Genomic DNA, 23,424 nt, shown 5'->3' with positions numbered 1-23,424 from the left:
TAGTGCATATTCAAACTTCAAGCTTTTTTAAAAATGTCTTTTCTTGCATAGTCCAATAATTAAGAATTATTTATTATTTATTTTTTATATTTTTTATTATTTATTTGGGTCATTTTTTCTTATCAGTTGTTTCTTTTAAAGTATTAGTTTAGAAATCTTGTATTGTTATAACAACCTCCATTTCTATTTCCTATTTCTTGCATGGTCTATTAACCAGTGCTACATACAAGTAAAAAGTCAAACCCTTAAGTTTCCTAAACTAGCAACTCTGCCACAATCTGGGTCCAATCAGGGTCACATGATTTCATTGTTTATTTTTCTAATCTCTAAATTCTTTCAAACAGATATTCATTAAAAATATGTTGCTTATATTTTACTTTAGCACTTGTTAATTTTCTTTTTCCAGCAGAAAGCTTTTCACTTTATTTAGTCCACAAACTTCCAGAAACTGAAATCTCTCTAATTTTATAGATATATCAACTTTGGCAATCCCTGTTCTTGTGTCACCAATATGTAATATGCATAGCAGGATGCAAAATCTAGTAGACTAGCAAAAAAAAAAATTCTCAGAATGGTTCAGAATACTGAAATTCATATGCTACTTACTTTCAATCAATTTTCCCATAGAACTAGTACTAAAATTTACTCTCCTTGAAGTTTCAAATTCTCTCACATTCTAACTCAGGCAATGGCATCCGTTTTATAACATTTAGAGCAAAAGAACAAGCTATTATAAAGATGACAGCAAGCAATTTAGTTGCTTAAATAACACTGACGATTGTTTTTGTCTTTACTTAGCAGCCTGTGTTAAGCAGATGAGCTGTTCTGACTCATGAGTTCACTCACGGATTTAGGAGCCTAGCCCTCATGTCAAAATGCCTACTATATTGTCCTTTTACTTTCTGTTTATTACTGAGCCTCACATCCTCTAATTGCTTTGTCATAGAATAACAATATTTCTAAGGGTTTTGATGATTTCTTTTCTACAATGGTAGTATTTTCAATTTTCATCACTACCTAGTCGACATTAATATTTGATATTTTTCTCTTACTTTCATAATTTTTTTAGATAATATGACTTTTGATTAGTGTTTTAATTCTCATTACTTTAATAACAAATGTAGTATTTCAGAATATATTCATAAATCCATTGATATACCTACCTCCCTTCTTCATCAGTTGGAGCCTGATTTTCCTTTCCTTCCACTTGTGCTACCTTAAGAACTCAAAGGAATTAAATGTGGTGGAAGTGACTGTGTTAGATATCCCAGGAGGTATAGAAGGCATTGCGTGCCTAGTTGCCATCACTCTCCGATCATTGGCTCTGGGGAAAGCCAGTGCCATGTCCTGGGGACTTTTAACCAATTCTATGTAGAGGCCCATGAGGTGAGGAATTAGGCTTCCTGCTAACAACACTTAGAAACTGAGACCTACTGCTAAAAGCTAGGGGAACGTGTCCCCTCAAAAATCATGTGTTGGTTTCCTAATGCCCAGTAACTAAGAATGTGACTTTATTTGGAAATAGGGTTATTGAAGATTTCCCTAGTTAAGATGAAGCCATTAGAATGAGCTGTAATCAAGTATGACTGATATTCGTATAAAAAGGTGGAAATTTGAACACAGAGACACATGGACATAGAGGGAAGACAATTGAAGAGGTACAGGGAAAGGCACCATCTGTAAGCAAAGACCTGGAACAGATCCTTTCTTCACAGTCCTCAGAAGGAATCAACCCTGCTGACACTTTGATTTTAGATTTCTAACCACTAGAACTGTGAGACAATACATTTCTGTTGATCTAAGTCACTCGGTTTGTGGCATTTTGTTATAGCAGCCCTAAGAAACTAAAATACATTAAGTGAACCATTTTGTAAGCAGATGACATTACATCCTGGTAAGAGAACCTGAGCCATTAAGCTAAAGTCTTGATCCACAGCAGCTGTGAGATAATAAGTGTATACTGTTTTAAGCCAGTAAGTTTTGGAGTAATTTGTTATTGAACAGTAGATAACTAATAACACCAGCTAAATTCAGTAATATCATTAGTATATTTTACATGCATAGTCTCTATTGTGACTTATATAGTTGAGAACTATGCCAATTTTTATTGTAATCTTTGTCCTATTCTCCTTGATTGGTAAGAACTGCCTATACAATAAGCTTTTTAAGATTCGCTGTAATTTTTTTCTGGTTGTCAATTTTGCCTTTTAATTTTGTTTGAGATGTTACATTTGTTTATACATTTTAAATATTATGTGCCTAGTAAGTCTATAATCTTTGTTTAAACATTGACAGTATTATGTTTAAGACAACCTTTTCTATCATAACTGAATATGAAACAGGATTATTGCCTATATTTCATTTTAATCGATCTAGAAATTACTTTGGTATACTATAGGAAATCATAGATCTAAAATTTTTCTTGACTAATGATTAACATATTATCTTAATATCTCTTTTGAGCAACCTTATATTTGTGATTTCTGAAAAGTCACAGTATGACATGTCAAACTCATAAATAATTGTGTTGATTTCTAAGTATTCTATTTTGTTCCACTGACCTGATAATTTTTACTATTTCCTCCACTCTCTTTCTTTACTGGACCTTGTACAAAGCTTCCATCTCTGAGGGATGTGCAGGGAAAGAGAGCTGCAGGGTCTACAGTGTTTAATAAGCTGGCTGTAGCCATGGGAAGAAGTAATGATACACAGCATGAAGGCTGCCTGGAAGCAAAGACTCTGAGCAGAGTAGCCACTCAATATATAAAAGAATTAATAAACAAATATAATATTCTTCTCCAAAACAAAGCACCTATTTGCACACAGTTTTCCATTTTGTTTGTTTTAAAATTCTTCTCATCATTGGGGATGTGGTGACAGAGTGCTTTCACTTTGTGTTGATACTGTTTATTTCTGGATTATTTTTGTTTTCCCAAATATTTGCATTATCTACTTAAACAGATTCCTTCAACAATCGTAATTTATGCAAAGTCAAAATATTGAAATGTTCATTTTACAAAATATTCATTCATGCATATTTTTATTTTTTTATTTTATTTTATTTTTTTTTTGAGACAGAGTCTTGTTTTGTTGCCCAGGCTAGAGTGAGTGCTGTGGCGTCAGCCTAGCTCACAGCAACCTTAATCTCCTGGGCTCAAGCAATCCTGCTGCCTCAGCCTCCTAAGTAGCTGGGACTACAGGCATACGCCATCATGCCCAGCTAATTTTTTCTATATATATTAGTTGGACAATTAATTTCTTTCTGTTTATAGTAGAGACGGGGTCTCACTCTTGCTCAGGCTGGTTTCGAACTCCTGACCTCGAGCAATCTGCCCGCCTTGGCCTCCCATAATGCTAGGATTACAGGCATGAGCCACCACACTGGGCCTATTTTTAAAAATTTATTATTATTCTTGTCTAATGCTTTGTTAAATTATTTATTAAATATAATTTCTCCCTCTCCATTACATAAGTGTGAGAATTATTAATAGATTTTATAATTTTATAAGGGAATGACAAAACAATGCTAATTTGAAATCTCTTTCAAGAGAAAAATGGTTTTTCTTCCAAAGTACCTTGTAGACTGAAAATCAAAATTGAGACAAGTTATTGTAAGTTTGTAACATTTTAAGAACAGCATTTGCAATGGCAAGATCCACATTCAAAATAGCATTATGCTATCTTGGGCACATCACTAAAAATTTCATGCAGTGTCTCTAGAATTTATAAGCTGTTCTTATGGGATTCATTTAATTTCATTTGGATTATTAGTCATTATTCTATTTGTAAATAATGATAAAATTATAAAAAATAATTAAAAATTTTTAAATGTTATTAGTATTGACCCAGTGTGCCTGATAAGAAAGGTTTTAGAAATAGAAAATAGGGAGGGAAAGGAAAAAGATTGAGATAAAATATCTAATTAATAGAACAGTGCCTCACATTTTTAAAGATGTTTAAATTTAAAGATGATTCTAGTTTGTCCCAACATAAAAATAATAGAGCAAAAACCAGATACTCCTAAGATTTTCTCAAGATGATAACTAATTATTTGCTTTCACTATTGTGCTTCCACTTAAAATTTTCCATAATTAGTTTTGAGCTAGAACAGAATCCCACTTCAAGCAACTACTATAGGTTTGAGACAAGGTTATTTTAGAACTTAATTGTTACATAGAAAAAATGAACCATTTGTAAACCTTCTCTCATAAGAGAATATTCCAACTCTGAGCTTCTCTAAGGATGAGGAGGTTAAGTACAGACACCTCTTAAAATTTCATTTGCCACAGAGCTAATTGTCTTTTCTTTACCTTCAAGATTTAAACATGGAAGCACACAATAGTTTTAAGAGCTCAGTAGAATGATATCATGGAGTATGTATTGATGCCTATATTTCTTTTTTATTGTGCATTTTAAAATGGTAAGCTTTAACCTTATATCCTTCCCAAGAAACAGGGATATTTGCAACAAGGAAGAAACCATTATTTACAACAGTAAAAAAAAAAAAAAAAAAAAAAAAAGATTGGCATTAAAATTTAAATTATAATTTAAAATGCATAAAAGCAATTTTAAAATGTCAATCATTAATACTTATCTTTCTACTCTCATTTAATATCGATCTAAATTAAATGAAAACAAATAAAATGCCAATAAATCACTTTAAAAAACAATTGGCAATAAAATGTAAGTATAAGCATATATTTATATCCTGGGTTGCAAAAAAGGACAACTTAATTTAAATGTCAATCTGAAGGTCAATCAATAATTAGCTTATAGCAATGTAAAATAGTAAAGAATGACAAATATACAATGTTAAACATATATCAAATATGTTCTAGTGTTACCTAAGTTTTGTATTAATATTGTTGATAATATCTCCTTATCCTCTTAAAAGAATTGAACTTTCTATGAAGATTAATGCAGCATTCACTTCACAGAACATTAATGTGGAAGACATTATTACTTTGAGTTCCAGGAATTCCCAGTGGCAAAGGGCATTAAATCATAACATCCACACACTGCCTTTTTAGTTCTCCTGACATGTTAGCCTCAGAGGGTCTCTAAATTCAGCAGTGACATTATAATGTGACGTTGTGCTCCAAATGTGATTGGAACAGCAGCAGATTTGTATTTAAAAGAAAATGTGCCATATCCACTAGATCAAAATCATTGAAATTTTAGTATATTTATTATTTCTTTGCAAGATTTCCATGGGAACATCTAGGCTTCATTGTTAAACTATTTTGAAGAAATGCACTAAACTCTATATTCCTTATTTTTATATAAATTTAATATCCTTCAATCTCTTTTGTTTCCAGCCCAACTTTATCAAATTTGTTAATAATTTTTAGGCTAATCTATTCCTAACTTTAAAAAGCATTACTATCTATCAGTTAATGCTGCTTAATCTTAATGGTTCACCAGATTTGTGTATGGGTAAAAATGTACAGATTTTATATAGACCTTATATTTTTTATCTTTTAACCAAAGTAATTCTCAAACACGGTTAGATTTCATCATATGCTTCGGTTATATTTTAATTAACAACATTACTCATCAAGCTAAGTAAATGTTTTCTCTACAAAGATCCCAGATGTCTACTGTACTAAATATCTTGGTGTTTGTGTATGTTTTCTTTTTTTCAGTTTCCTTGAGAGTGGAAAGCAAGAAGTAGAAGAGAAAGCCAGAGAAAGCTTTGAGACTTGGCATGCCAGGGTAAAAAAAATCCATGATTCACCACATGTTCAGAAGTTGAAGTATATGAGTCCAAAAGTAGAATGGACCACAGGAAATATACTATCAGGAATTAAAAATAATCTTGAGGATATTTGGATTATTCAGGCTCTAGGATTAGGGAATTCGGGATGAATATTTCTAGATTTCAATGTCTCAGGTGGCTCAAAATAATATATAACAAGCATGGATTTTGCTATTGTTATTATTGTTATGACAGTTACAATTATTGTAGTTACTGCTATAAATTAAGGGAAGCCTTGACAAATGACAGGGCACATATGTAATTGAAAATACAAGTTAATCACAACCTATACACTACTTAAAGCACTGTTACAGAACCTTGTAATTTTAGGTTTTCACAACCTTTAAAACATCCTCCAATGTAACTTGAAGTTAAGCCAACTTCAATTATAAATATCCAAACACAAGACAATATAAATAAGTCATGTCTAACTTATTTTAATATATAGTTAGAAAATTATTTACCTTATAGATGACATCACTGTGATGTGAAATATTTCATCAGAACAAAAGGATTATAAATTTTGCTAGAAGATAAATAAAGCTATATTACGACTTTGATCTAGACGACTTATAGATCCACCAAGAAGAGGAAAAACAACTCTTGGGAACAAATCAGAAAAATTAATTATTAGTAATATGCAAAAGATGTAAGATATTAAGGACTGATACACTTCATGTTATCCAGTAATTCTCTTTAAAAATAGTATTAAACATGGTAATAGCTAACATATATTGAGAGCTTATAGGCTAGCTATAACTAAGATTTAGATTGCTTTTAAAAAAATAAAAGATGGGGTTGCACTATGTTGCCCAGACTAGAGTGCAGTGGCTGTTCACAGGCCTGATAATAGCACACTGTAGCCTCAAATTCTTGGGTTCAAACAACCCTCCTGCCTTAGCCTTCCAAATAGCTGAAATTACAAGTGCATGCCATCCCTCTTGGCCAATTTAGGTTTTATTGTTTATTATTTTTACCCATATTTTTACAAATGAGGAAACTGAGGTGAGGTTATGTAACTTGTATAAGTTTTCTCAAGTTATTAGAAGCAGAGTATGGGGCTTATCTGAGCAAACAATGCATTCATTCAATTAATTTTATCTAATACTTATGCATCTGAAAAGTGAGTATGAAGAACATTATCGATGGATAAGAAAACATATTTCCCAAATATATATAAAACCTGTTACATGCACCTGCTGACAGACACTATATTTTCCAAATTACCCTTCTCTTCCTTATGGCCAGAACACACACACACACACACACACACACACACACACACACACACACACACACGCTGTTGCTACCTCCCTGGTTCTGGATACGGTGCAAAGGACATAATGGCCTGGATAGCATTAATGTACAAAAATGATGAGAACCACATTGTGGAAGAGGTTTTCCACTTGCTCAGTGATTTCATCAATATAGAAAAAGGCATTCATTCCAAACATAAGGAAGATTTTTTTTTCAAGAATGTATTATCTCCTTGAAAGCATTGTGAGAACTATTCATAAAACCATCCATAGCCACCCAGATGTCTACCTTATACTACTTCACTGCCTTCATCAAATTAATTTTACTATTCCTGGAAACTCTTTCTGAGAAAGATAATAGTTCATTCTAAGAACTTTCTGAAGGATTTGCTAGCTATAGAACAACGCATCATAGAACAAAAATGTTCAGATCCCTCACCTCAAATTCCTGTCCTTGCTGTGTCCACCAATCCTAAACTATTATATTAAGATCCTTATGAAATCCTATCAAGCCCATGCATTGAAAAACTCACTATAATTCAGACTCGAAAAACTCATAAATATACCTTGCCCTCTCTCCCCATACTGCTACTAAGACTTTTTTGAGGTAGTGCTGTCACTCTCTCACCATGACAAGAACAAGCCCAGCTTTGCATTATGAAGAGTGTTTTGATAATATTTTGGAGAACCAAGATTGAAAAACAGGTTTATTAAATCCATTGAAAAATTGCCAAATTTATCTATCATGTTGTGTTTTTAAGTTGTAACTAGAATGTATGATCCCTGTGATAATTTTTTTTATTTGTTTTGAAAGATCAGGATAAGACATACTTTCAAGAAGACTAATCCATGATAATGGAAAGCAATAGTTGTTATAGGAAAACCACTCTCTAGTGATGAAAATACATTAAAATTAAATTAAAATCAATGAAAGAAGAAAGTTGATTATAATCATCCTTTATATTTAATGTGAGATAAATACTCTTTTTGTAACATGTCTATAGATCTTTAATTTGTAAAAATGTGTCCTTATTTTTTTTTCTCTATCTTTTTATAGACAAAAAGTAAAAAGTCTGCTTTTTTCTTGTTGATTTTCCTGAGTTCTATATAGATTCTATTTATCAGCCCTTTATTGGATATGTAGCATGCAAATATTTTCTCCTATTCTGTAGGTTGTCCATTCACTCTGGTGGTATTTTCCTTGGCTGTGCAGAAGCTGTTTAATTTGATCAGGTCAAGTGAAGTCTCACAAAAATGGAAAAACAAGCACCACATGTACTCACCATCAAATTGGTACTAGCTGGTCAACACTTCTGTGTACATATGGAAGTAACAACACATTGTTATGTGTTATGTGTCACACATAACAATCATAGGGCATTGGGCAGGTCGGGCAGGTGGGAGGGGATGGGTAATTTCACATCTAATGAGTGTGGTGCATGATGTCTGGGGGTTGGGAACACTTGTAGCTCTGACTTGGGAGGTGCAAAGGCAATATATGTAACCAAAGCATTTGTATTCCCCTAATGTTCTGAAATTTTAAAAAATAAATTAAAAAAAGAGTAAAATGTCTATTAGATGGGACAAATACTGGGAACGTTTTTCCTTGCTATTGGTAAAGAAGAAGAGTATAGCCAAAGGTGATGTTAGAGTCCTGAAATCAAGGAGCAACAACCCATTGGAATGGGAGACTATGGAATAGAAACAACTAGTAAATACTGGAATGGGCATCTTTCTGGAATCAGCATATGAACTGGAATCAGAAGCCTGGATTTGCCTTTCACTAGATGTGCTGTATGTCATAAATTTGAACTGTATTCCTCATTTGATTTCAAGTTTAAGTGGGATAAATATTTCAAAGACATTTGTAAGTTTATAAAATGCTTGAGGAACTTAAATAAATTTATCCCCTATTTATATTTCCCAATATTTTCTTATTTATAAATTCAAATATAGAGAAGGACTATTTCAATGTTTGCCTACAATACTTCTTTCACTTATTTTTTTCTATGCTAATTTTATTTCTACTGAGGTAGAATTTACAGTGTAAATCACATTGTCCTGGTTATACAAAGCAATGTATCTTTAATCTGCCATCTCATAATTTTCATCTTATTCTTTTTCCTCATTAAAAACGTCTGCTTTATTTTATTCAGCCATTTCCATAGTTTATCTATTCCATAACTAATGACTCTTTCCTTTCATTTTGAAAAATATGTGACTTATAGTATCTGGAATAAGTTTTAGGAAAGAATAAATTATTCTTTATATGCCATCCACAACAGAAAAAAGTCTTAAAATAGGTTTTATGGTTTATTATATTTCTGGAGTTTCCTTAGTTTTATCAGATGTATATATTTTCCTTATCATATTGTATTATTTCTCAAATATTATTATGCTACTGAGGCAAAATCCAAGTGTAAATGCCCAGCATAATACATACTTAGTTTCTGCTAGAGTAAGTGAAATTATTTTGTGATAAAATACCACTATGCCCAAAGATAAATTTCCCTTTTGTATGTGTCACACATAAATGTTAAAGCAGTTACTCTTCTGAGTTTAGCTATAAATGCAAGAAAAAAAATATGGGGATATCCACTTAGAGTTTTTAAAACATTTACATACTCTCTTATCTAACACAACCCTGAAGAGTTTTTATTGATTTCAGGGTTCTGGCCTGATTAAGGAAAAGCTTGAATTTGGATTTTCACAGGCCGATGAATACTAAAACTTCAGTGTTTAAGACACATTCAGAATGTGAAAGGCAATCTTCTTTCTTTGACAAATCTAATTAATTCTATCCTTCTCCATGGTGATACCAGGAGAATCAGAAGCCTGAAAGTCATCTTCAAAGCTTTTTTTAATGCCATTTCCAATTGAATGGATCATGGGGACATACAAATTTTACCACATTAATATCTTTCCAAAGCTGGCCTACTACTTTTTAAAATCCCCATTGCCATTTTGCTAAATTTAGCTCCTCATTATCTCTTTTTTGCATCATTGCTATAATCTTCTGAAAGATCTGCCTTTTTTAAAACTTATCACTTCCAATATACTTTCTATACTACTGCTAGTCAGGATTTTTTTTAATTTAATGTTTATCAGATTACTTTCCTTCCCTTTTGAAACCCTGAATGAATACTTTATAATATCACATACAGAACGGGACTCATCTGAACCCTGCTTCCCTCATGGCTGTGTGCCTTTACAGGTACAATCTGTCATCTCTGTCAAATATCAACATTGCACTCTATGTATGTCATTATGATGGGGCCTACAAGATTCTATAGTACTTATTAATTCCACACTTATGGCCTCTCCTAGAATATATATTTTTCCAAGATAGAAACTATGTATTTATTTGATTTTAAGGCCCATAATTATTCAAATTTAAGCCCCACAATGCCAGCATCAAATCTTCTAATCAATTAAATGAATAAAAGAATGCTCTGGGAAATGTTTCATTCAAACTGAAAATCTGTTCCAATTTGTATTTATTAACTGATGCAAAACATGTGATCAAGATTGAGGTGTTGGCCTGATCAAGGACCACATCTCTGTCTTCAAAGCTCATGAAATTATTAATTTTTCTCTACACTTCACAGCACCAGGATGCTATGGGACTATTTGGGGGGGGGGGGAAGAAAGTAAGCACAAAAGAGACTTGAATTTCAGAAAACTAGAGAATACTCCTGAAGATACAGTAGTTTCCCCCTTATCTGCAGGAAATATGTTTCAAGACCCCTTATGGATGTCTAAAATGATACATTGTACCAAACCCTATATATACTATGTTTTCTCTTATACATAAAGGCCTATGATAACGTCTAATTCATAAGCTAGGCATATTAAGAGGTAAACAACAGCTATTAATAAAAATAAAATAGAAAAGTATAACAATATGCCAGCATCATTACTCCTGTGCTTTGGGGACATTATGAAGTAAAATAAGAGTTACATGAACACAAGCACTGTGATACTGCAACAGTGGATCTGATAATCAGGATAAGATGGCTACTGACTAATGGGTGGGTAAAGAGCAGTGGATATGCTGGACAAAGGGGTGATTCGCACCCTTGTCTCCTGTGGTCTGTGATTGTGGCGTTATATCCAACAAACCTTTGCCCAATGTCATGAAGCTATTCTCCTAATTTTTCCTTCCTATTAGTTTTATAGTTTCAGGTCTTATGTTTAAGTCTTTAATTTACTTGAGTTGATTTTTGTGTATGGTGTGAGATAAGAGTCTAATTTCTTTTTTCTGCATATGATTATCCAGTTTCCCCACCACTATTTATTGAAGAGATAGTTCTATCCCCCTTGTGTGTTTTGGTACCTTTATCAAAAATCAGTTCTCTATAAATTAATGGTTTTATTTCTGGGATCTCTATTCCTAACCATTGGTCTATGTGTCTGTTTTTATGTCAGTCCCATACTGTTTTGATTACTATAGCTTTCAGGTAGTTTTGTGAATCAAACAGTGTGAGGCCTCCAGCTTTGTACATGTTGCTCAAGATTTCTTTGGCTGTTCAATGTCTTTTGTGGTTTCATCCATATTTTAGAATCGTATCTAATTCTGTGAAAAATGCCACTGGAATTATTTTGTTACTCAGATACTTATTTATCTATTACTTATATACTTACAGCAGGTAAAATTGAAGCTCTCTAGAGTAAGTCACACAGCAAGCATGCCATCCATGTTGTCATACATACTGTTACGTGGGGGAGTGGTACTCCCTCAGCCCTCTATTCCAAGGTTTTATTTTTACTTTTATTTTTGTAATTTTGAATTTTAGACATCTGCACTAGAATGTTTATAGCAGCACAATGAGCTATTGCAAAGATTTGAAAACAACCCAAGTGCCCATCCATCCATGAGTGGATTAACAAAATGTGGTATATGTATACCATGGAGTTCTCCTCAGCCACAAAAGAAACAATGGTGATCTAGTACCTCTTGTATTGTCCTGGACAGAGCTGGAACCCCTTGTAGTAAGTAAAGTGTCACAAGAATGGAAAAATAAGTACCATATGTACTCAAATTGGTACCACTTTGTACCATCAAATTGGTATTAACTGACTTAACTGATCAACACTTAAGTGCACACATAGTATATTATATAAATATTATATGCATGTACATATATTTTGTAGTGCAGACTACCAAAGAGGAAGGAGCTACATAAAGGAGAGTGTTTTGGAAATCTACAGAAGTGTCTTCTTATGTCTTCTGTCTGAGTATTGATGTGTACAAACATTAAAAGAAATTGACCACAACTGGTGAAAGAACCATCAAATAGCAGTGAGCTAATGAACATAAATAAAAAATTCTCAAAAAAAATAATAAAGCAAATTTATTTTATTTTATTTCAGCATATTATGGGGTACAAATGTTTAGGTTACATATATTGCCTTTGCCCCACTGTAGTCAGAGCTTCAAGTGTGTCCATCCCCCATAGGGTATGCACCACATATTAAGTGTGCATGCCCATCCCTTCCTCCACCCTCCCACCTGCCCGACACCCAATTAATGTTACTACTATATGTGAACATAAGTATTGATCAGTTAAGTTGATGGTGAGTACATGTAGTGCTTGTTTTTCCATTCTTGGGATACTTCACTTAGTAGAATGGGCTCCAGTTCTATCTAGGATAATACAAGAGGTACTAGATCACCATTGTTTTTTTGAGGAGGAGAACTCCATAGTATACATATATCACATTTTATCAATCCACTTATGGATTGATGGGCACTTGGGTTGTTTCTGCATCTTTGCAATTGTGAATTGTGCTACCATAAATATTCTAGTGCTGATGTCTTTTTTATAGATGGTCTTTTTTTTCCTTTGGGTAGATGCTCAGTAATGGGATTGCTGGATCAAATGATAGTTCTACTTGTTGCTCTTTGAGGTATCTCCGTATTACTTTCCATAGAGGTTGTACTAGTTTGCAGTTCCACCAGCAGTGTATGAGTGTTCCTATCTCTCCGTATCCATTCCAATATTTGTTGTTTTGCAACTTTCTGATAAAAGCCATTCTCACTGGAGTTAAGTGATATCTCATTCTGGTTTTGATTTGCATTTCCCTGATAATTAGAATGTTGAACACTTTTTCATATGTTTGTTGGCCATTAGTTCGTCTTCTTTTGAAAAGTTTCTGTTCATGTCTTTTACCCACTTTTTAATGGGGTTGTTCAATTTTTTCTTGTTGTTCAATTTTATTTTTATTTCTTAAGCCTATTTTAACTAACTACTTAATAAATTTGTAGATTGAATTTTCAAGTTATACAACTCATTGTACATGTTCTGGAGTAATTTATGTTTAAAAATTTGCATTTTGAGCCTAATTCCCATGTCTAGAATATCCAATAGTAATTAGTAAGTATATAAACACAAATTCAATTTCCAGTTGATGTTTAGTTATACATCAATTTGGACTGATTAGAGATGTGGCAATACAGTTGTTAGAGCTTTTTAAAAGATATTTGAGGAAGAAATTTCCATAATGTTTTAAACAAGATAATAAAATAATCAAACTCTTTTGAATAGGAGTCTTCAGAAGAAAATAGTATTACATCAAATGAAAATGTAACAAAACTGCTTAAATTCATTCTGAAGATGATAAATGAAAGGGAAAACACAAGATTGCTATGTTTTCTCCTTAATAGAATTTTAACTCACATCACATAATATTGAAGTTTAATTAAGCTTTTTTCCTTAATAAGTAGATTTCTTATAAATAATGCAAAAAATAAATGCCCTATAAACAGTTTCATTAGACTTAGCATTTGTAAATTCTCATGGAGCCTGCTTGACATTTTTTCAAATTTAACAACTTGTGGTATGGCTTTCTAAAATAACTTCTGAATTACCTATCATTTGTTAGATTATCCTAGATATTGAGGGAGATTAAGTCAAATATATGATATATAAAAGGTAAAATGTAATATATATTAAATATACATGACATTACCCCTTATGTTTTATATATTCATATTTGTATGTAGAATTGTTTAGTTAAAACAGGATTTGGAGAATAAATAGTAACAATAAAAATAATATAAATGGAGGAACAAGAGAGACCCACTAAGTTGGGAAAGCATATGAATAAAGGAATAAAATTGCAGATTTGGGAACTTAGCATGAAAGGACAAATGTGGATGGATAAGTTTGGTGTGTGGTGCATTGGAGGAAATAATTCAAAAACGAAATTTGAATTTATACAACAATATACAGAGCAGTATGCTTCACCGTAGCCAAAAAGGAGAAACATGCAAATGTCCATCAACAAACAAATGGATAAATAAAATGTGGAGTATACGTACAATGAAATATTGCTCAGCTTTAAAAATGAATAACTTTCTGATACATTCTACATGCTGACTGGAATGAGCCAGGCAAAAAAAGAGACACATATTGTATGATTCTACTTATGTGGCATACCTAGAAAAATAGTCAAATTCAAAGGAGCAAAAAGTAGAATGAATAGTGCTTAGCAAAAGCTTAGAGAAGGGAGTAATGGGATGTTAAGAGAGTTACTTTTTAATGGATACAGATGTTCAGTTTGGGATAATGAAAAGGTTCTGAAGTTGGATAGTGGAATGGTGCACAACAGCATGAATGTACGTAATGCCGGTGTATTGTAAACTGAAAAATGGTTAAAATGGTACCTTCTATGTTATGTATATCTTACCAAAATAAAATTATAAGTAATTTGGGACTAGAGTATGAAGGTTATTGAATATATTTGTTAAAGAGCTTAAGATTTTCTCATCTATTGATGCTCTTAAAATTAAGATACAGTACCCCTGAGGTACATTAAATGTTTCCCAGAGGTACACAGACAACTAATTTTCATATCCTTTGCTTCCCATAGGATCTTCATTTTTACCTTGCCTTACAGTTGCTTTAGAAAAGAAAGGCAACCCTCTCAGCAGTCCAGAATCTTACTCTGATGTACTGCTTTGTAGCATGAAAATCTTCCAGGTATCAAACAAAGAGATAAATTCTGGAAAGTTTTCCTTTAAAGGCCTTCCTTCACCCATCACAATCAAAGAATATATCACTTGAAAGAAGAATACCAGGAAAGCGAAGCAAAAAGATTTTTAAGAAGAAATAGTGAGTCCACCTAGCCTTATTGTGCCCAGAAGCAGACTAGCAGCAAGGTTACACATCTTATTGATTTATCTTTCCTAGGATTAAAGTTTAGATATTTTAGGTTTCTTATCAGTGTATATTATTGGATAACTTTGAACTGAAAAAAATCAGATATCGTCAAAGTGGGTTTTGACCAAGTAATAGGAAATCATAGACTGCCTTGACCAAACAGGTCATATGCTGAATATTTTTCATAAAGTTGATAAGATAATATGTAGTTTCATGTTTTAGACAAAAATGTTTAAATCAAATGATTATTAAAAGTATTTTATAACATACTTTGGTTTATTGACAAAGGCATAATAAAATTCATATGTTTCTGTTTTGTAACTCTTAGTTTATCAGGTAAAAAAAAGTGCTCCAATCACAACTAGTTACAGAGTTCTTTGTTCCTTCTCCACTCACACTGCTTCATGTGACCAGGGATAAAAATAAAAATAAAAAAATTAAAAAATAGGGGGGCAAGGGCAATATATGTAACCTTAACATTTGTACCCTCATAATATGCTGAAAAAGGTAAATAAATAAAAATAAAATAAATAAAATAATAAAGAAGAAAAGGAAAAAAAATGGTGCCTGAAAGTAAAGAAAATAACAAGCATAATTAAGAATAATTTCATTATATTCGTGAAATTTTAGAGGGTTTCCATTTTTCAGAATTTGTTAAAGTCAATGATTCCAATGACAAGGTCATATATTTTCCAAAGCAGATAGTTTCAAACTCTTCTTTCTACTACCTGCAAATAAAAACTAAAATTCATTTTATGTGCTTTGTTTATTTTCATAAATTTAGGAGATGCAAGTGTTTTTCGCTACTTGGATGAATCATATAATACTGAAGTCAGGGATTTTCAATATGTAACCTAACATGAGTTTTAAAAATTGGTACATTGTTATGAAAATTTTCTATAATTGCCATTGATTTATTTTTGTGAACATTATTTTATCAGAGTAACATTTTCAGTTGTAAAAAATTAGGAATTGAACTGATACCAAACATTGCCTTATTCCAACCATAATTTATTCCACATATATGTGCTAATTAAATAAAACAAAACAACCCTAGCTATCTCATTAAGAAGAAGTACTTCAGATATTCCTTTGCTTTTTATGTTTAATGATTACCAAAATTATATAGTATTTACATTTTATTAAATTTATGTACTAACAATAATTGTAGTATCACCTCAATTCAGGAAAAAAATCTGTCAATAGTAAGACTTGAAATCACAGCAAATTATATTAAAAATTTATGATAGGGCACAATGGCTTATGGCTGTAATGTTAATACTTCAGGATGGCAAGGCAGGAAGATCATTTGAGGCAGGAGTTCAAGATGAGCCTGGGCAAAAGCAAGACTCCGTTTCTACGAAAAAAAAAAAAAAAAGTTAGCCAAGGCTGGTGGTATGCACCTGCAGTCCCAACTACTGGGGAAACTGAGGCAGGAGGATCTCTTGAGCCCAGGACTTTGAGATCTCAGTGTGCTATGATCATGCAACTTCACTTTAGCCCAGGGAACAGAGTGAGACCCTGTCTCAGCAAAAAAGGACTTAATTTATCTTCATACTTTTTAGTTTAGAGAAGTATGGTTAAAATATCAGTAAATAAATTTATAGAATAGAAATATAGTATAACAATTTTTTTCTTCATATATCTTTTTCACTTTCATTAGTACCATATAATAAAATTTTATGAGGCAAATGGAAAGTGAATATGGGTTCCAAAAATAAAATGAACAATAAAAAATTTCTTTTAAATAGTTAGTTCAGATACTTTTTAAATTGTTGATAGTGAAAATAAATCAACTATGGAATTTACATTCCATTAGATATCCTTTAAAGTTGATGTTACTGTGTTAATTGCTAATAACACAAAATATGTGTTATTTGATCTATTTTTTATTTAAATATGATGAAAATAGTTGAAGCCTATTTATAATATGCAAGAAGATTTGTAGATTTCAAAATTGTTTTAAAGGTCATGAGCAAAATTTAGGAGGTTACTGTCATAGACTCTATGAACTAATAAAGATCTTTGAAAAGATGTTCAAATAAAGGATTAAATTGGTGATATACAGTAATTAATAAAGGACTAAATTGAATTGGTGATTTAATTAGGTTATCTATTCAAAGTAAATTGCTGAAAATAAGGTTTAAAATATAAATAATATTAAGAATTTAATATAAAAGTTTATAATTTCAAAATTATATTGAGTTATTAATTATAAGTAAATATATATGTTAATTTAAACATCAGCTTACATTTATCATCTTGGTATGGTAAAAGGATACAGACAAATTTGAATTGCTTCCTATATAATATCCTGCCATTTGTATTGACTTGAGCATAAAATATATCTTTTCGTAGTATTAAATTATTATTAAGATTGTTAGAAAAATATATGTGAAGCATTTTATAGTGCATTTGATATAAACAAAGTAACTTAGTATTTATCAGCCATGAAATAAAACTAACACTGAAATTATTATAAAATTTGTAATGTAAAATCCCTATAAGTGACAGATATTTCTGATCAGCATTGAAAATAATATATTTGATATAACAATCACTTAGATTAACAGCCCAAAATGTTATAGACTAATTTTAAAAGATATATTTTTCTAAGAACATAATTATATTCTCACAAGAGATCACTTTTACTCTAACCAAGCTAAGGGTTTTTTCAGGTCATTAAACCATACACATACACACACACACACACACACACACACACACACACACACACACACACACATAGAACAATACCCTGTCCAGAATAATATTTAAAATATTTTCTGTTTTCAAATTTTAAAAGACACTATATATTACAACTTAGTTAAATATGACCTTGAAAAATTCTCTCTTGCTTACTGTTTGACTATTTGAATTTCTAACCACTGATTTTAACTAGAAAAAGTCTCCACATACTACACGTAAAATAAATAGTGACTTTTTTGAAGGATCCTGGAGCTAGCATTCTTCATTTCTCAGGGTGATATTCATGGTTGGCTTTTTGTTTTGTTTTGTTTTGTTTTTTGCTGAAAGAGACAAAAAGTATTTTTTAAAATGAAATATTAATAGACTTCTGAAATCTCTATATAATTTTTAAATGCTAAGGGATATTTAAAAAAAAAGAAAGAGAAAAAAAAATCTAGTATGAGTGTTTGAAACTCTGTTTGCTTCAAATGAAAGATCTATTTTAAACCTGAAGCTCATCGCACCCTTCACTGCAAACCTGTCTGTGACTAACAGAGTTGCCAGGCTTATTATATTCACCAGACACAGACACTCAGAATGAACCCATGGGCTCATTAGAACACACAAAGCAGGAAATATCTTTCAACAACTCATACCAACAAATTACTGAGACTCCAGAAAACTTGCTGTCTACGAATTTAAGTGGAATAAAGAATGATCACAAGGAATGAAATAGAGCAGTGGTTAACAGATGTTGAACTTCTATAAGTCAGGTAACTACCAGGAAGAAAGATGGTAAGCTGCTAATTTCTCTCCCTGTCAAAGTGAAAATGAAAAGAATTATTTCAGTGAGATAAAAAAATGTGTAGACCAAAGAGAATTAAAACACATCTTAAGTGTTTTGTGTGTGTGCATGTGTGTGTTTCTTTGAAGGAGAAAACATGCTTTTTTGTGTTTTTTTTTTTTCAGAGGTTGTCATGCCTTTAAATACATTATCTTACGTCGCTCAAAAGAACAGAACACTGCCTACCACCTGGCCATTTTGGAAAGCATTGGGAAACTAAACTGTGAACCATCTTTAGGAGTCACCTGAGGTCACTCAATAAAATGATAGAACTATAATTATGATCGAGATTCAGATGTAGAAAACATCCCACTAAATACCTTTTCAAAATCTTTTAAAATAACAAATATGAAAATGATCTATTGGATTAAATTAACTTAAACTCATAGAAGGTGATTTTTACCAAAAATGTGATCTTAGATGTTATTTTGGTGTCTTTTGCCAATGTTTTAAGAGGTACTATGCTTTCGAGGATAGAATTCCATAAGCTTATGATCAGTAGGCACCCACTTATAAGATAAAATAATATTGGCAATGCTTAATCTTTTAGTTGTTTTGAGTTGATTTTTTTACTTTAAAATAATTTGTTAGTATAAAAATTAATCTCCAAAAAATTTTTAAAAACAGGCTAAAATAATGAGCTATGGAGCTATATATTTAAGTGATTTTAGATATATTATTGAATTTCAAGAATCCTTAATTTTTTCTTCCAAAATACAATGCTGTGACTGTGATTAACAAAATTTCACCCCACTCCAACACTCTGGAACACTCCAGAACAATCCCATCATTAATAATGTTTATAGAGGCTAGATTATTCACCCATTCTTTGAAAGTGAGAGATGATAATCAGAATAGGGAGATATAGGATGGTCATTTGTGACTTACGTATTCATTTATATTCATTCATTCATTTGTTGAGGCAAAATTTATGGAAAATAAAATGTACCATTCTTAGGTGTTCAGTTACATGACTTTTGACAATTGTATACTTCTGTGTAACAAACACACAAATTAAGATAGAAAACATCTCAATCATCCCAGAAAGTTTACTTAAGCCCTTTTCTAGTCACTTCCACCACATAGACAACCATTTTCTATGTCTATGAGCTTGGACTAGTTTTTTCCTATTCAGGAACTTAGTATTAATGACATTATGACTTATGTTCTACTTCATGTCTAGCTTCTTTCTCACAGAATAATGTATGTATGATTCATCCATATTGTTCATATTAGTAGTTTGATTGTTATTATTGAACAATTTTATACCTAATATATTCATGCTACAATTTGCCTAATAATTTCCTATTAATGGATATTTAAATTATTTACAGATTGGGAATATTATGAATAAAATTTCTCTCAACTATTACATATAAATTTTTGTGGAGATGTATGCTTTGCATTTTTCTCTCAAATCTTTATGCATTTTGTTTGTTTTTCTTGGCTTACTGCATCGACTTAGATTCTAGCACACTGGTGAATAGAAATTTAAGAATGTGAATTTTTGCTTTATTTCTGATCTCTATGAAAGACAGTGTGCAATGTCTAACTGTTAAGAGTGATATTATATGTATACATTTAGTAGTACCCTCTATCAGAATGAAGAAATTCTAGTCAAGCCCTAATTTGATAATTATTTTATAAATGTTGGCTTAATTTTATTAAAGTTTTATATAACTTATAGACATGTTCATATTTTCTCCTTTTTTCTATTAATTTGATTGATTAATATTTCAAATCAAACTTGCTTCCCTGAAGCAAACTCAACTTGTTTATGACATACTATTCTTTCTATATATGATTAGATTCTACTTGATAAAATTTGATTAAATATTTTCTATATGTGGAAGATATTGGTCAATAATTTTCTTTCCGAGTAATGTCTGATTTTGGTATTAGGCTTATTATGACCTAATAAAATAAATAGAGAACTCTTGCCTTCTCTCTTTTCTGACAAAATTGTGTTTAATATTGGGTCTTATTTTACCTCTAAATGCTTGATGGTTTGTACCATTTCAGGGGTTGAATCTTACTCTTTGGGGTTGAATTATGTTCCCCCCAAATTCACATACTGAAGTTCTAGCCCACAGTGCCTTAGAATGTGATCTTATTTTGAAATGGCGTCTTGGAAGATGTAGTAAGTTACATTTGGGTGAGTCGATACGGGAGTAGGGTGAACCCCTAATCCAGTATGACTGGTGTCCTTACAAGAGGACATTTGGACATGGATACACACACAGGGAGAGTGCCATTTGAAAATGGAGGCAGAGATTGTGATGACATTTTTACAGGCCAAGAAACAACAAAGATTGTTAGCAAATGACCAAAAACTAGGTGAAGGCATGGAACCAATTCTTCACTCAGAGCATTTGGAAGGAAACTGCTAAAACCTTGATCCTGGATTTCTTGAGAATTGAGAAGAAAATACTGGGCTCAGTTAATGACTATTAGTTTAACAGTTTGTGAGTACCATGGTTTCAGAAAAATGTTTAGGTGGAAAAGGAAGGTATCAAAGAGAAACTGGGAGATGATGTAAATACTTTTAAATATTTAAAAAAAATGTAACTAATTACTGCTTCTATACATGTAACACCCACCTCATTTTATACTCAATACTCAAAATGTGTTTATACATGTGAAATTTTTAATCTATTTAGTAATAAACAGAAGAAACTTATTATTTTATTTTTTATTTCAGAATATTATGGGGGTACAAATGTTTTTGTTACATAAATTGTCTTTCTACCATTTAAGTGAAAGTTATAAGTGTGCCACTCACCCAAATAGTGTGCATTGTACCTGTTCAGTGTGAGTTTACCCATCCCCTCTGACCCCCTCCACCTGCTGGATTTCTGATGAATGTTATTTTCATATGTGCACATAAGTGTTGATCAATTCATTCCAGTGTAATGATGAGTACATGTTGTGTTTGTTTTTCCATTCTTGTGATACTTCACACGGTAGAATGTCTCTACTGAGGAAACACAGGAAGTGCTAATTCACTGTGCTTTTTTTTTTCTTTTTTTTTCTTTTTTGTGGCTGAGCAGTACTCCATGGTATACATATACCACATTTTATTAATCCCCTCATGGATTGATGGACACTTGGGTTGTTTCCACATCTTTGCAATTGTAAATTGTGCTGCATTAAACATTTGCATGCAGATGTCTTTTTTCCTTTAGATAGATGCCTAGTGGTGGGATTACATGGTAGTTCTACTGGATCAAATGGTAGTTCTACTTTAGCTCTTTGAGGTATCTTCATATTACTATCCACAGAGGTTGTACTAGTTTGCAGTTCCACCAGCAGTGCATGAATGTTCTTGTCTTTCTGCATCCACACCAACATTTGTTGTTTTGCAACTTTTTGATAAAAGCCATTCTCGTTGGAGTTAAGTGATATCTCATTGTGATTTTGATTTGCATTTCCCTTAAGATTAGAGATGTGAGCAGTTTTTGGATATGTTTCTTGGCCATAAGTCTACCTTCTTTTGAAAAGTTTCTGTTCATGTCCTCTGCCCACTTTTTGATAGGGTTATTTTATTTTTTCTTGCTATTAATATTTTGCTTGAGTTCTATATATATTCTAGTTATCAGCTCTTTATCAGATCTATAGCATGTGAATATTTTCTCCCATTCTGTATGTTGTCTATTTGCTCTAATGATAGTTTCCTTGGCTGTACAGAAGCTTTTTAATTTGTTCAGGTCCCATTTATTTATTTTTGTTGTTGCTATGATTGCCTTTGGGTCTTCTTCATAAATTATTTCCATAGGCCAATGCCTATAAGAGTTTTTCCAACATTTTCTTCTAGAATTCTTATAATTTCATGCCTTAGGTTTAAGTCTGTTATCCATTGTGAGTTGATTTTTGTGAGTGGTCAGAGATGCAGAACTGTTTCAGTCTTCTACATGTGGCTATATAATTTTCCCAGCACCATTTATTGAATAGGGATTCTAGAACCTAATTTTTTAGTTAAGATGTATTGTCTTATTTAAAATATAACATTTTGAAACATAAGGAAAAAAAGAAAACCTACATGAATTGAGAATTTTTTATTACAATTTTTCACTGAAGCAATTCAGTGTAATATTCTGTATGTTAGAAATAGTCTATGGTACAAAGAGGTTTCTGTGCAAGTATCAAGGACTGAAACATGTTGCTCTTTGTGAATCCTTGTCCTTCCAAAATCAATTTAAAAGGACTGGGATACAAATTGATGGGAGAAATGTTATAATATAAAAAAGAAACAATGTACTCTGTGGGAAGGTAATGATTATCAACTCTGAAAACCTAGTATCTCCAACCTTGATTATATACTCTAATTTTATGTTTATTAAAAATTTTAGTGCAAATAGATGATTAAAATTTACTAAAAAATATGATCTTACTTCTTGACTATTGCTTCAAGTTTGAAGTATCATTTTTCAAGGATAACTGAAAGTTAAAAAATAGATTTGTACTCTTTTTTATCATTTATAGTTGAGAGATTATATTCCATTTCATATTGCCAAGAGGACCTTCACTATGCATTTTTATTCAAGAACAGTTATATCCCTTTGGAATTATTAGGCCTTGACAGCTATACACAAAGTTAAAATAATGGGATTTGGCATCTGAGAGCTTCTTAATCTTCTTTCATCAATATAGCTATAATAATTGAAAATGTCAAGTTAAAATGATTGCAAGCTACAGACATCTGTCACTTATAAT

The sequence above is a fragment of the Microcebus murinus genome, chromosome 2, assembly GCF_040939455.1.
Source record: "Microcebus murinus isolate Inina chromosome 2, M.murinus_Inina_mat1.0, whole genome shotgun sequence".
NCBI lineage: Eukaryota > Metazoa > Chordata > Mammalia > Primates > Cheirogaleidae > Microcebus > Microcebus murinus.
The sequence above is the reverse complement of the archived record's forward strand: the minus strand, read 5'-3'. Positions refer to the sequence as shown.